General features: G+C 42.9%; 1 protein-coding gene across 18 annotated transcripts in view; it reads left to right on the top strand.

The window, feature by feature from the left end:
* Positions 1-6577: 6577 nt before the first annotated feature.
* Positions 6578-13710, top strand: part of CNTRL (centriolin) — a 98600-nt gene continuing 91467 nt past the window's right edge. For 17 of the 18 annotated variants that reach the window (XR_004443570.1, XR_004443569.1, XR_004443571.1 and 14 more), the window contains exons 1-2: positions 6649-6784; positions 12745-12924. The gene's annotated coding sequence lies outside the window, so the exon portion shown is untranslated. Of the gene's footprint in view, positions 6785-12744; positions 12925-13710 lie in introns of all 18 variants that reach the window. The other variant, XM_033237597.1, reaches the window with a different exon arrangement.

Raw genomic sequence — 13710 nt, 5'->3', positions numbered from 1 at the left:
GATGTCAATAACACTCCCTAGGGAAAGAATAGTCTCTTCAATAAATGGTCCTGAGAAAACTGGATAGCCATATACAGAAGAATGGAACTAGATCCCTACATCTCCCCCTATATAAAAACCTTATATGTGAGTTTATATATAAAATCAAAATGGATCAAAGACCTAACTGTAAGACAGAAACTATAAACCTACTAGAAGGTAGGGGAAATGGTTCAGGACACTGGTCTAGGAAAAGATTTTATGAATAAGACCTCAAAAACACAGGCAACAAAAGCAAAAATAAACAAATGGGATTATATCAAACTAAAAAGTTTCTGCACAACAAAGGAAGCAATCAACAGAGTGAAGAAACAACCCAGAGAATGGGAGAAAATATTTGCAAACTATTCATATGGCAGGAAATTAATAGCTGGAATACATAAGGAACTCAAACATCTCAACAACAAAACCCTATAAAAATGGACAAATAATCTGAATAGACACTTCTCAAAAAGAAGCCATACAAATGACCAACAAATATATGAAAAATGCTCACCATCATCAATCATCAGGGAAATGCAAATCTGCAAATCAAAACCACTATGAGGTATAATCTCACCCCAGTTAGGATGGCTATTATCAAGACAGCAAAAAACAAATGCTGGGGAGGATGTAGAGAAAAAGGAACTCTTTTTTTTTTTTTTTTCTCTCTCTCTCTCTCTGTTGCCCAGGTGGCAGTGCAGTGGCATGATGATAGCTCACTGCAGCCTCAATTTCCCAGGCTCAAGCCGTCCTCCCACTCAGTCTCCCAAGTAGCTGGGACTATAGACAAGTGCCATCACATCCAGCTAATAGTTTTGATTTTTAGCAGAGATGAGGTCTCACTATCTTCCCCAGACTAGTATTGAACTCCTGAGCTGAAGAGATCCTCCCACCTCAGCCTCCCAAAGTGCTGGGATTACAGGTGTGAGCCACCATGCCTGGCCAGAAAAAGGGATTCATACACTGTTGGTGGAATGTAAACTAATATACCCACAATGGAGAACAGTATGGAAGTTCCTCAAAAAACTACAAATAGAACTACCATATGATCCAGCAATTCTGCTACTGGGCATTTATCCAAAGGAAATCAGTATATCAGAGACACATATGCATCCCCATGTTTATTGCAGCACTATTCATAATGGCCAAGACATGGAATCAACCTAGGTGTCCAACAGATGAATGGATAAAGAAAATGTGGGCCAGATGTAGTGGCTCACACCTGTAACCCTAGCATTTTGGGAGGCCAAGGCAGGCAGATCACCTGAGGTCAGGAGTTCAAGACCAGCCTGACCAACATGGAGAAACCCCATCTCTACTAAAAATACAAAATTAGCTGGGCACGGTGGTGGGCACCTGTGGTCCCAGCTATTCAGGAGGCCGAGGCAGGAAAATCGCTTGAACCCAGGAGGCAGAGGTTGTGGTGAGCTGAGATCATGCCATTGCACTCCAGCCTGGGCCAACAAGAGCGAAACTCTGTCTCAAAAAAAAAAAAAAGAAAAGAAAAAAGAAAATATGATATATCTATATTCTGTATGTGTATACATATGTGTGTGCGTATTCATATCTATATTCGCACACACAATGGAATACTATTTAGCCATAAAAAAGAATGAAATACCATAATTCACAGCAACATGGATGGAAATAGAGGACAGTATATTATGTGAATAAGCCAGAAACAGTAAGTTAAATGCTACATGTTCTCAGTCATATGTCGAAGCTAAAAATTGTTGATCTCATAGAAGTAAACAGTAGAACAGAGGATACTAAAGGTTAGGAAGGGTAGCAGGGGGAAGGGAAGGAAAGAAAGATATCTTAAAGGATACAAAATTATAGCTAGATGGGAGCAATAAGTTCCAGTGTTCTATACTACTATAGAATGAAGATAGTTAACAATAATATATAGCTTCCAATAGCTAGAAGGAGGATATGAAATGCTCCTAACATAAATATCTGATAAATGTTTGGGATGATGGATATGCTAATTACTTCAACCACTATACATTTGTATGTATGAAAACATCACTATGTATCCCATAAATATGTACAGTTACTATATGTCATTTAAAAATAAAAATTAAGGTTGGGTATGGTGGCTCACACCTATAATCCTAGCACTTTGGGGGGCCAAGGCAGGCTGATCACTTGAGGCCAGGAGTTCAAGACCAGCCTGACCAACATAGTGAAACACTGTCTCTACTAAAAATACAAAAAAAAAAAAAAATAGCTGGGTGTGGTGTCACACACATGTAATCACAGCTACCAGGGAGGCTAAGGCACAAAAATTGTTTGAACCCTGGAGGTGGAGGTTGCAGTGAGCCATGATCATGCCACTGCACTCCAGCCTGGGCAACAGAGTGAGACTCTGTCTCAAAAAACAAAAACAAAACAAAAACAAAAAACACCAACAAAAATAAATAAATAAAAATTAAAAAAAAAAATCAGGCTGGGCATGCTGGCTCATGCCTGTAATTCCAGCACTTTGGGAGGTTGAGGTGGGAGGACTGCTTGAGCCCAGGAGTTTAAGACCAGCTTAGGAAACACAGCAAGACCCTATCTTTACAAAAAGTTTACAAATGAGCTAGGTGTGGTGGTGCACACCTATAGTCTGAGCTATTTGGGAGGCTGAGGAGGATCGCTTGAGCCGAGAGTCAAGGCTACAGTGAGTTATGATTGTGTCACTGCACTGAAACCTGGGTGACAGAGTGAAACTTTGTCTCAAAAAACAAAACAACAAAATCACACTGGCCAGTCACAGAAAGAAATGGCAATAATGAAAGCTGCCATCCCTGCCTGACAAACTAGTCTGATTCTTCTCTAAGACAAATTCGCAAAATGACTAAACTGGGTTGAAAAAAGGGAAGTTTAAACAGAATGGTTTTGCTATCATTCGGGAAAAAAGAACTGAGTAAAAGCTAGGTCACCCTGAGGTGGCTAATATTTGTATTGTAAATGCAATTCAGAGTACATTCTTCCTATTATCAGATAAAGAAAAAATAGTGTGGAATGTAAGAGTTGTCTGCACTACTTTTGTATTCTCACTTCTGCTTTGGAGAAGGAAGTTCTTTCAGCATGCTAAGAGAGACAGTTAATATTCAAATTAACCGGAGAAAGGTCTCTCCTTTGAAGTCTCTAGCTTCTTTTTTTTTTTTTTTAATTATACTTTAAGTTCTAGGGTACATGTGCATAACGTGCAGGCTTGTTACATATGTATACTTGTGCCATGTTGGTGTGCTGCACCCATCAACTCGTCAGCACCCATCAATGCATCATTTATATCATGTATAACTCCCAATGCAATCCCTCCTCCCTCCCCCCTCCCCGTGATAGGCCCCGATGTGTGATGTTCCCCTTTCTGAGTCCAAGTGATCTCATTGTTCAGTTCCCACCTATGAGTGAGAACATGCGGTGTTTGGTTTTCTCTTCATGTGATAGTTTGCTAAGAATGATGGTTTCCAGCTGCATCCATGTTCCTACAAAGGACGCAAACTCATCCTTTTTTATGGCTGCATAATATTCCATGGTGTATATGTGCCACATTTTCTTAATCCAGTCTGTCACAGATGGACATTTGGGTTGATTCCAAGTTTTTGCTATTGTGAATAGTGCCACAATAAACATACGTGTGCATGTGTCTTTATAGCAGCATGATTTATAATCCTTTGGGTATATACCCAGTAGTGGGATGGCTGGGTCATATGGTACATCTAGTTCTAGATCCTTGAGGAATCGCCATACTGTTTTCCATAATGGTTGAACTAGTTTACAATCCCACCAACAGTGTAAAAGTGTTCCTATTTCTCCACATCCTCTCCAGCACCTGTTGTTTCCTGACTTTTTAATGATTGCCATTCTAACTGGTGTGAGATGGTATCTCATTGTGGTTTTGATTTGCATTTCTCTGATGGCGAGTGATGATGAGCATTTTTTCATGGTCTGTTGGCTGTATGAATGTCTTCTTTTGAGAAATGTCTGGGAATCCAACTTAAAGGGATGTAAAGGACCTCTTCAAGGAGAACTACAAACCACTGCTCAGTGAAATAAAAGAGGACACTAACAAATGGAAGAATATACCATACTCATGGATAGGAAGGATCAATATCGTGAAAATGGCCATACTGTCCAAGGTTATTTATATCCCCATCCCCATCAAGCTACCAATGAGTTTCTTCACAGAACTGGAAAAAACGGCTTTAAAGTTCATACGGAACCAAAAAAGAGCCCGCATTGCCAAGACAATCCTAAGTCAAAAGAACAAAGCTGGAGACATCACACTACCTGACTTCAAACTATACTACAAGGCTACAGTAACCAAAACAGCATGGTACTGGTACCAAAACAGAGATATAAACCAATGGAACAGAACAGAGTCCTCAGAAATGAAGTCTCTAGCTTCTTTAGAGACGATGCTAGACACTGGCAGAGGTCTGTATGAGGAGGAAAACCCGACAACATGGGACCGAAGAGTGCCCATCCACGGCTAATTGGGAGATTACCCAAGAGAAAAGTGTTTTGCGCCACCCTCTGGCCTTTTTGTGTATATCTGATGGCTACTAATTGATACTAATATGATTGATAATGAACTACACCAGCACACCACGGCTTGATAATGGATCCCACGTGAATACCATTACACACTTTGAGGGACACAGCAATGAGGTTACACAATAAATCTAAGTCTTGGATACAAGAAATAGAAACGATGGGTGTCAAAACATATGCCAAACAGAACTGAAACTCGGCAATGTACACATTCCGAACTAATAAATATCTCCTGAACTTCGATTAAAAATGAATGTCATCTCAGCAGGGCGCGGTGGTTCACCCCTGTAATCCCAGCACTTTGGGAGGCCGAGGCGGGCGGATCACGTGAGGTCAGGAGATCGAGACCAGCCTGACCAACATGGTGAAACCCCGTCTGTAATAAAATACAAAAATTAGCTGGCCGTGGTGGTGCGTGCCTGTAATCCCAACTACTCGGGAGGCTGAGGCAGGAGAATCGCTTGAACCCGGGAGGTGGAGGTCGCATTGAGCCGAGATTCTGCCACGGCAGTCTGGGTGACTGAGCCAGACTCTGTCTCAAAAAAGAAAAGAAAGAAAAAAATGAATGTAATCTTTTAATTTTAAATGGAGCTTTTCAAAAATTCTGGGTTTTAACTCCAAGGGCTTCCTTCTGTGTTGTGTAACTAGTTGGGGAGAGGACAGCACCATTCACTTGAATGTCAGTGGTGAAAGGAAAAGAAAATCAGTATATCAAAGACATGTCTGCATCCCCATGTTTATTGCAGTTTGTTCCTTCTTGGACGTCTCCTGAATTTCCTATAGAGGTGAAGCTATCTCTGTCTTAAGGAAAAATGAAGTGCCTGATACTGTTTATAATAAGGTTGCTTTTCCAGATTTAGCTTCTCCACCCGATTTTCGCACGAGCCATACTGAACTACTTCATGTTTCCATACTCATGTTTTGCTCCAGCTACACTGAATTACTTAACATCCAGCACACCGCCAAGCTCTTTTCTCCCGCTTCTGCGGTTTGCACAAGTTGTTTCCTTTGCCAAGCAAATTCTTCCCCATCTCCCTATCCCTTGCCTAAACTCTTCTTTTGGGCGTAGAAAGAAATATCGCTTCTGGGTAACCTTTGTCTAATAATGAAATACCCAAGACACATTGAGAACCTACTATGGGGTCCCTCACTGTTCTAAGTTCATCCACAGAGATTCACTTTTATAATTATCAGGAAAACTGGGCTTTATTTTATTTTTTTTATTTTTGAGATGGAGTCTCGCTCTGTCGCCCATGCTGGAGTGCAGTGGTGCGATCCTGGATCACTGCAACCTCCGCCTCCCGGGTTCAAGCGATCCTCCTGCCTCAGCCTCTCAAGTAGCTGGGATGACAAGCGTGCGCCACCACGCCCGGGTAATTTTTGTATTTTTAGTAGGGACGGAGTTTCATCTTGTTAGCCAGGCTGGTCTTGAATTCCTGACCCCAAGTGATCCTCCCACCTTGGTCTCCCAAAGAGCTGGGATTACAGGCATGAGCCACTGCGCCCGGCCTGGATTCACTTTTATAGTTATCAGGAAAACTGTTGGAACTGTTAATAGGTAAAAGGGCCCCATTTCATAGGTAAGGAAACTGAGGCACAGAGAGAGAGGGAGTTTCTAAAATACTGTTATACAGGTGGACTATAAACTCTGTAGTAAAGAAAAGAAATGAAGACAGGAAGGAATGATGGCGAGAAAATGGTAAGAAAAAGGCGTCAGAAGTGGGGGAGGCCGGAGATGCGCTGCGCCGGTCGGCGTTCAGGTCGTCCTCGGACCCAGGCCCCGAGAATCGTGTCCGTGTTTCAGATGGTGGCGGCTGCAGCTTTGTCTCAGCGAAGGCCACTGCACTGCGGACGACTGCCGCAAGAAACCTCGGCTTTCCCTGACTCTGCACCCGTAACTTCACCTGCAAGGCAAGCCGAAGGCGAAGGCAGCAAATCCCGCCGGCCCCGCGCAGCAGGAAGCCTGGCGCCCAAGACTCCCCAGCACCCTAGAGCGCTGGCTGCAAAGGCGGCGGGAAACGCCTCCGCGTCCCTCCCAAAAGCCCCGGAGAGGAAGAGGGGCGTGGCTGAGACAGGCCCCGCCCACGCGCGCGGGGCCCCTCGGCAACCGGCACAACACAACAAAATGGCCGTCGCGCCGCTGCGCGCCTGAGGAAAGAGCCCCAAAGTCTTCCGCTCCGCCTCAGCCTGCGGGACTGCTCGGCTGGGCTCCTAGGCGGTGAGCGTCAGACCTGGTCGAGCCCGTTCTCCGGCGTCCAACCCGAGCGGTGGGGGCCGGCGGCAAAGGCGGGAAGGCCGGAACCGGGCGTGGGGTGGGCCGGCTTGGGATGGATTCGGGGCGGGGGCGCGTGTCTGGGAATTGGGATTGGACGGGAAAGAGGGGAGGGCCCGGAACGGGCGTGGGGCGGTGGATGAAGGAGGGAGGTTTGGATGGGAAGAGGTGGGGACGGCGGGGGAGATTGGGGATGAAGAACCAGAGCGTGGGGAGGTGTGGAAGTTAGGGTGCGGCGCCCCGAAGGTCATGTGTCCTGCTACCTGAGCTGAGGGGAGAGCTGGGATGTGCCAGCTGTCTGTGGGGAGTGAGCGGGAGAAAGGACAGTTTGGGCGTCTTGACGGGTTGTCACGGTATCTGACGGACTGCAGTGCGTGGAGAAAGATGACAGGATGTGGGGACGAAATGCTAAAAGGAGGGGAAGAGCAAACACTTCCGTTATATTGGTTAAGGGACTAGTGAATTTTGAAGCCAGGCAAACTTGGGCTCAAACCTCAATTCTGCCACCTTGTGTAACCTAACCGGGTCTGTGATCCTTGGCATGTGTCTGAGCCTTCCTGATCATGTTTCCTCATTGTCCAAATAATTGCGAATCACGTTTGGGTGTTCACTGTTTGTCAGATCCAGTTTTAAGCACTTTGCACGTATTAACCTCATTTAGAATTTAAAATAACTTAGACACATGAAAAAATGCTCATCATCACTCGCCATCAGAGAAATGCAAATCAAAACCACAATGAGATACCATCTCACACCAGTTAGAATGGCAATCATTAAGAAGTCAGGAAACAACAGGTGTTGGAGAGGATGTGGAGAAATAGGAACACTTTTACACTGTTGGTGGGATTGTAAACTAGTTCAACCATTATGGAAAACAGTATGGCGATTCCTCAAGGATCTAGAACTAGATGTACCATATGACCCAGCCATCCCACTACTGGGTATATACCCAAAGGATTATAAATTACTCTACTACAAAGACACATGCACACGTATGTTTATTGCGGCACTATTCACAATAGCAAGACTTGGAATCAACCCAAATGTCCATCTGTGACAGACTGGATTAAGAAAATGTGGCACATATACACCATGGAATACTATGCAGCCATCAAAAAGGATGAGTTTGCGTCCTTTGTAGGAACATGGATGCAGCTGGAATCCATCATTCTTAGCAAACTATCACAAGAAGAGAAAACCAAACACCGCATGTTCTCACTCATAGGTGGGAACTGAACAATGAGATCACTTGGACTCGGGAAGGGGAACATCACACACTGGGGCCTATCATGGGGAGAGGGGAGGAGGGAGGGATTGCATTGGGGAGTTATACATGATATAAACGTCATGCACATGTACCCTAGAACTTAAAGTATAATAAAAAAAAAAAAAAGAATTTAAAATAACTTGTATGAGGTTATCATCCCCACTTAAAAAGTGATAGCACTGAGGACTAGAAAGGTTAAGTAATTTGCCTAAGGTCACACAGTAAGTGGAAAATCAGAATGTGAACTCAGGCTGTTTCGTTCCAGAATCCAGGCTTTTAATTGTTCAGATATATTGCCACTTGTAAATGAGGTTAGTAATTCTGATCCTATCAAATCTTTGAGGATTTAAATTTGGTATTGTCTAGAGTGTTTAGTACAGTCCTTCAGTCAACAAATATTTATTGTCTATAGAACAACAGACAAGACCTCTGCTCTCTTGTAGCTTATAGTCTAGAAGGAGAAACAGGCAACAATCAAGTAGTTTCACAAATAACTTACAAAATGCTATGAAGGAGACTGCGTGGTGCAGAGATCATGGGTAATTGGGAGACAAAATCTTATACATCTTGAGCTTAGATCCTAGCATGGTTCTTCCTACATAAAAGTTGCTCAATAAAATTGAATAATTAATGGAAAGAGATGGGAAGCTTGAGTTTTAGGGTATCTGAGCAGAAGATAGATGGGAGAGGGGGATTCAGGCTTTTAATAGGTGGAAAAGGACACGGGGGCCAGAGTATTAGGACGGAAGGGCAAATAGGCAGGCAGTTGGGTTGCGATGAAGAGGAATGGGTGGAGGTTTGAGTATTTTGTTTAGGGAGGGGAGTAATGGAGGTCAGCATATTGGAACGCATTAGGATGTCAGAGTATTTTCTGGGATGAAGAGAGATGAGCAGCTTGGGAAGTCTGGATGGATAGAGAAACGTTGAGTCTGGGCACAGGAAAGAACCATAGAGAAGTGGGGGAGACTATTACTGTGTTAGGGAACTGGGATAGAATTTGTGGGAAAATTGGCAGTCAGAATGGGATAAAGAAGAGTGGGAGGCAGAGGTGGACAGCACAGAATGGGGGAATTGGCTTTGGAAAGAAAAACGGTTGGAGACTTTGCAGAGGAATAGGAATCAGGATATTTGAAAGGAGGAGAAGGTTAAGGAAGGAAAGTATTTCAGTAGGTCAGAGGGTATGGGATGAAGTAGACTTGGAGGGAAAGTACTGAAATCCAATTAAAGGGCTAAGGAGAGGGATATGGGGGTTAAGAAATGGGGATGGGTATTTGCATATTAGGGAGTCTGTAGAGAGACAGAAGGAGGTCTGCCTTATTTGGAGATGAGAGAAGATGGGAAGTTAGGAAAGTTAGGAAAGGCTGGATGGAGGTGGAGTTTGCAGTCTCTACTAAGCTGTGATGGACTGAATTGTTAGATCAGAGCAAGTATCTGGGTTTATAGGTGGCAGGATGGGTAATGTTTTGTTGCCTGGACATAGGATTCTGATTATCATGTCATTCCAATGGCTTTCTCTTGCTCTGCAGACAACCTTTAAAATACAACTGTAGCTCTGAACTTTATTTGCTTTTTTTTTTTTCTCTTTATCCTGCTCCTTCACTCGCCCTAGCCTACCTCTCAGCTGTCTTCATTTTTTCCATTGCTTGCTTGGTTTTTGTTCATGTGATTGCAGACAACATCCTAGGATCAAACTACATCCTCATCTCTCCCTTAAAATTATAATTCAGCATTTACCACCTCCAGGCAGTAGCCTATGAAATAATGCCAGCCATTCTCAAACACTGTAAACCCATAAGCCCACTTCACTGAGTTAGCTATTCTCTGAGACCGATTACATATATCTTGTTTCAATGTTAAAGCTTTACAGAAGTTGTGGCAAGCGAGGGTTTAAGTCTATGAATGAGTAAGCCTGACTTTTACTAATCAGGAGAGGTAATAAAGGACCTCATGATAGTCTGGTGAGACCTAAGGGGTCTTGGTCATTAGGGTGTAAAAACTACAGGCTGGGCACAGTGGCTCACACCTGTAATCCCAGCACTTTGAGAGGCTGAGGCGGAAAGATCACTTGAGCCCAGGAATTTGAGACCAACCTGGGAACTATAGTGAGACCCTATCTCTACAAAAAATAAAAAATTAGCTGAACATGGTCGTATGCTGCTGTAGTCCCAGCTACTCAGGAGGCTGAGGTAGGAGGATCACTTGCCCAGGAGGGCAAGGTTGCCGTGAGCCATGAGCATGCCCCTATACTCCAGCTCGGGCGACAGAGAAAGACCTTGCCTAAGGGGGAAAAAAAACCCTAACTACATATTATATATACTATAATAAATGTCGTCTATTAATCCATTTAATTAGGAATAAGATTTTACCTAAGCACATGCCTCTTAGCTTTTCTCAAATTTTAGAGTATTCTTATTTAGAAGGAGAATGCCAGTGCAGTTTAGCAACATCAATAGTATTACTGAGGACTGAGTGTGGTGGCTGTAATCCCAGCACTTTGGGAGGCCGAGGTGGGTGGATCATCTGAGGTCGGGAGTTTGAGACCAGCCTGGCCAACATGGCGAAACCTCATCTCTACTAAAAATAAAAACATTAGCCAGGCGTGGTGCCAGCGCCTGTAATCCCAGTTACTTGGTAGGTTGAGGTGGGAGAATCACTTGAACCTGGGAGGCAGAGGTTACAGTGATCCGAGATCACACCACTGCACTCCAGCCTGGGCAACCGAGTGAGACTCTGTCTCAAAAAAAGAAAAAAATAGTATTACTGAGACTACAGATTAAACAAACTCAATTTCTCTCACTATACACTCACAACATGATCCTGTAGGATTTTCCCCCACACATTAAGCAAGCAGTCAGCTCTGCAGTGGTGGGCACCACAGGACTGTCCTCTAGTTCAGTTCAATTCTGACACTGTCTACCTGGAGACAGTGTCACATCACTCAGGTTGAAGGCTGGCTTACAAGACTGCTCCCAAGTTTTAATGCCAACGGTAGGCCTCAGTTTTACCTGTGCTTCTGACTGACCAGCTATAAATCAGAGTTCCCACAACTCCCTCCTTGGGTTTGATTACTTTGCTAGAGCAGTTCACAGAACTCAGGGAGCACTTACTTACATTTACTGGTTTGTTATAAAAGGTATTACAAAGGATATAGATGAAAAGATGCATAGTGTAAGGCAGGTGGAAAGGGGCGTAGAGCTTCCACGCCCTCTCTGGGTGGATTCCCCTCCAGGACCCCCTCCGTGTCCAGCTATCTGGATGCTCCCCAAACCCAGTCTTTTAAATTTTTACGGAGGCTTTATTATGTAGGCCTGATTGATTACATCACTGACCATTGGTGATCAACTCAACCTTTAGCCCCTCTCCCCTCCCTCTTTCTAGTGACCAGCCACGATCCTGAAGCTGCCTAGAGGTGGTTAGCCATCGGTCAACTCATTAGCATACAAAAACACACTTATGACAGCAAAAGGGACTTAAGACTAAATATGTATTTCATAATATTAAAATTACTAAAAGACTTTTTTTCCATGGCAAAATTGTGTTATAAGGCACAGAAATTGTTTACCACGCTTGAAATTTGGACCAAAAGCCTTGTGGAAATGGCATAAATAGCAGTTAATGTGACTTGGGGGAGTTTTTCTGATCCATATATATAGTTTAATACGAGAAAATGAAGCAAAAAGTACAGATACATTTAAGTTCACAGTTTAAAGAACAGGTTGAAGGCCAGGTGTGGTAGCTCACGTCTGTAATCCTAACACTTTGGGAGGCAGAGGTGGGAGGATTGCTTGAGCTCAGGAGTTCGAGATCAGCCTGGACAACATAGTGAAACCCTGTCTCCAAAAAAATTAAAATAAAGTACAGATTGATTATCTTTTATCCAAAATGCTTGCTACCAAAAGTGTCTTGGATTTTGGATTTTTTCAGATTTTGGAATATTTGCATTATACTTATTTATATTTTTTATATTTATATTTAAATATTTCAGATTTTCAGATTTGGAGTGCTTAACCTGTAGTGAATGAGGCTATTGGCATGGGACATTTGGCTATATTGTAATGTATGTGAAATAATAATTAACTTTTTAAAAACAAAAATGTGACAGGTTTTTATTCCCTTCAGACTACTCACCTTGAGAGACCAGATCATGATATCAGAGATCCTTTCTTTGTATAAAATTTTCTGGGTTACCTTCAGGATTTTTTTTGTTTTGTTTTTTTGAGACGGAATCTCGCTCTGTTGCCCAGGCTGGAGTGCAGTGACATGATCTTGGCTCACTGCAACCACCACCTCCCCAGTTCAAGTGATTTTTGTGCCTCAGCCTCCCAAGTAGCTGGGATTACAGGCGGCACCTGCCGCCTATGGCATCATGCTAGGCTATAGGGAACAAAGCAAACATAATCTAGACTCCAGGAAACTCAGATAGCTATATGACATGGTCGTTAAAAACATGGGTTTTGAATTAGATCAGGTTTCAAGTTTTAGCCAAACCAATTAGTTAAGGAACTTTGGACAAATTATTTAAGATCTTCATCTGTAAAATGGGAAATAACACTTATAGAGTTGTTGTATTCAATTCTTTCAATGTGATGATACACATAAAGAGCTTATCACAACATATGTTTGTCTGTTTGTTTTTTAGAGACAGAGACTCCCTATGCTACCCAGGCTGGAGTGCAGTGGCCAGTCACAAGGTTGATCATAGCACATTGTAGCCTGGAGCTCCTGGGATCAAGCGATCCTCCTGCCTCATCCTCTGGAGCAACTGGGACTGCAAGTATACACACTGTGCCTGACGAAATATCACAATATTTGGTACATGGTAAGCCCTCAGTAAATGTTAGCCACTAGTATGATATTCTTTAGAATTAACTTCAATCATCATCTTTTCATTAAATTTTTGGAAGTAGACAAACTTTAAATGGAGTCAAGTTTACTGAGTAAGGTTAGCGATCAAACTGGGAAAATAAAAACAAAATGTACCTGAAGTGATGGGCCCGATTTTCTTGTGAGACTTATAAATTAATTTGAAAGCAGAATCCAAAGAGGAATTCCAAAAATTGAATATATTAATAGATTATATTAGTGTAATCTCTCCTTTATATACTGTATATAAGTTCTGTAGGGGAGGAAAGGGAGTGATACCTTTCTGTCTCATTATAAAGATGGTCATGGCCAACACCCCAGTAACAAAGACAGGTTAACAAGAGAAAAGCATAGCAAATTTATTTGATCAAAGCTTTATGTGTCATGGGAACCTTCAGAATGAAGACCCAAAAATGCAGAAAAAATTATCCATTTTTATGCTTAGGATCAATGAAGTATGGATAGTTGTATAGAAATAGGATTGGACAAAATGGGTATGGTCTAACGCTAATGACTGAGTCAGGAAATTCAGCAAGGCCTGCCTCTCCAGATTTCTCTTGACCTCTCTGTGCAGCATTCCTTCCTCCTGGGTATTGGGTAGGACCCCTATGGAATGAAGGTCTTAATTTCTTCATGGCCAGCTGTTACACAGAAAGCTGGGAGTTTGCGGGAAGTTTCTGTATAATCACAGCTTATATATACCCATATGCTTGTGAAGGTATATTATCTTTTAATAGAAATG

This window comes from Trachypithecus francoisi, unplaced genomic scaffold (genome assembly GCF_009764315.1).
Source record: "Trachypithecus francoisi isolate TF-2019V2 unplaced genomic scaffold, Tfra_2.0 Lachesis_group16, whole genome shotgun sequence".
NCBI classification, from domain to species: Eukaryota; Metazoa; Chordata; class Mammalia; order Primates; family Cercopithecidae; genus Trachypithecus; species Trachypithecus francoisi.
Note: the sequence above shows the minus strand (reverse complement) of the source record. Positions and strands in the feature narration are given on the sequence as shown.